Raw genomic sequence first — 2,500 nt, forward strand, 5'->3', positions numbered from 1 at the left:
GGAAAAAATAGCCAAGTGAAGAAAGGAAAAAAGGAAAATAAAATATTTTAAGAAGAGTAACATTAAAATAAATACTTATCACAAAAGAACGAGAACTTACAGAGTAGAAACGAGTCCTTAAAATAACCCTTTGAAATAGAAATCGTAGAGTTACCTTCATTGAAAAGAAATAATACCTTTTGTTTTCCGCTCACACACTATTCTTCTTACATTCTATTCAACGTAATTCTCTATTCAGGAAGATCTAAAGGATTTGGTTCACTTATTTCAAAGGCCTTCCGCAAGTTATTGTGCCCCTAAGTAGTCCTGAAACGCATGGCAAATTTTTTTTTTTTTTTTCAGTTGTAGGAGTTATGCATTTGATCCATGGGAATGAAATCATATATTATTCTGATTTTTTTATAATCATTTTATATACTGTACATATATATATATATATATATATATATATATATATATGTGTGTGTGTATATATATATATATATATATATATATATATATATATATATATGTGTGTGTGTGTGTGTATATATATATATTATAAATTCATTGAGAGAGATAGAGAGATAGCCATCTACCGCGAGAAATACACTCACACACAAATATATATATATATATATATATATATATATATATATATATATATATATATATATATATATATATATATATGTATATATATACATATATATATATATATATATATATATATATATATATATATATATATATATATATATATGCAGATATGTGGATGCTGAGAAGAAACTATCCTCGATCTACTTATAATCCTACTTTCAATTTTATTTTGGGCTCAGCTTCATGGCCATAATTTGCACCATTCACTCATTTTAGCTAGATCTCTATGAAAGGATTCAGCAACCCCAGATCTACATCCAGGAGATAAAATTGAGGCAAAGAGAGTATCATCATCTGCATATGCAATATGCTTGTTTCCTAGCCCAAAACATATATCATGTGTATATGGTATTAAAAGTAATGGGCCAAGAACAGTATCCTGAGGAACGCCAGATATGACATTCCTATATTCGCTAGGATCCCCATCCACAACGCTTTGCAGTCTATTACTTAAAAATTAAGTACTTAAGTTACGAACAAGACCCACTACTTCATACTGTTTGAGTTTGAAAACAAGGGCCTCATTATTAACCAGGTCACAGGCAACACTAAAATTAAGGCCAATCATATGGATACTATATGTCCCAGGATATGAATCGACTCCACAGGCGTTGGCACCAATACAATAATATACCGAAAGTGTACATTGAGGAAGAAAAGTAGAAAAGAGTAAAAAAAAATCAATGCTGATATATTATGTTTTTTTTTTATGTGTAATAAAAAGAGTTCTTACCTCTGAATTCTTCAGATTAGAAGGTGCTAGTCTTGTGCCAATATTTCTTGACCCTAGCAGAGGTCAGTCCTCATTCATAGTATATTATACTTGTGAACGATTCCCCGAGATCTGAATCAGCCCTAGACACCTGCAACCTGTTTCGAGACACCCACATGGAAGATTGAGATGTCCCAAACTTGTGATCTGCTGGACTGGTGTTCGAGACCCTCACAACTTCGATAGTATCTTGTAGGATCTGCAACTTCACCGTCCTTGTGACCTAAGGATTGATGGAGACTTTAGATAAGCATATGGATCTACCTGCTGAGTCATCAGCAGCCACTGTCTGGCCCTTCATGGTCATAGCTTGGGTGGTGAGCGGTCATGGACATTGATCTTATGTATCTGTCTGTTAGGCATTGGACTAATAGGGTAGTGCCACTGTCCACAGCCTCTGCCATTCATGAGCGACCTTTAAACCTTATCATTTTATACATTTAAAAGAAAGATCTTGTTATAAAAATGGTTAATTCTATTTCTAGGATATACAAGGTTGAAATCAAAGAGACGCGATAAATACATTATATAAAAAATAGAAGAAATATCTTATTTTTAGGAAATACAAGGTTGAAATCAATGAGACACAATAATTACACTATATGAAAAATAAGAAAAATATTTTATTTTTAGGAAATACAAGGTTGAAATCAATGAGACGCAATAAATACACTATATGAAAAATAAAAAAGAATATTTTATTTTTTAGGAAATACAAGGCTGACATGAAAGAGACGCAATAAATACACTACTGTATATGTAAAATAAAAAAATATATCCATTTAAATATACAATGATATATAAATGTTATAAATTGTAAGACTATAAATGTGTATTTCATAATAAAAGATAAAAAGATAGTGTTAGGAAAGAGACTTTTCTTTTATAAAATCCTTTCCCTTCAACAACTGCGAGCTCATTCAAATCTATTAAGTCTTACATTTCATTTCAGGGCGAATACAGCTCGGAAGTCGACTAATGCATTAATTTCAGAAAATGCAAATCCACTCTCAGAAGTCTTTCGACAAAGGTGACGCGAACACATTATGCATTTGCTTTCTGAGACCACGTCTTTCCTGTGCATATTTT

The 2,500-nt window shown here is 31.4% G+C and overlaps 1 protein-coding gene and 1 pseudogene across 1 annotated transcript in view; one reads left to right on the top strand and one right to left on the bottom strand.

Moving 5' to 3' along the window:
- The window catches only part of LOC137652130 (nephrin-like), a 448,675-nt pseudogene extending 447,025 nt beyond the window's left edge, over positions 1-1,650 (bottom strand).
- Positions 1-2,500, top strand: part of LOC137652555 (uncharacterized) — a 167,472-nt gene that overhangs the window by 86,864 nt on the left and 78,108 nt on the right. The gene's annotated exons all lie outside the window — the stretch shown is intronic.

Source organism: Palaemon carinicauda, chromosome 13 (assembly GCF_036898095.1).
Source record: "Palaemon carinicauda isolate YSFRI2023 chromosome 13, ASM3689809v2, whole genome shotgun sequence".
NCBI classification, from domain to species: Eukaryota; Metazoa; Arthropoda; class Malacostraca; order Decapoda; family Palaemonidae; genus Palaemon; species Palaemon carinicauda.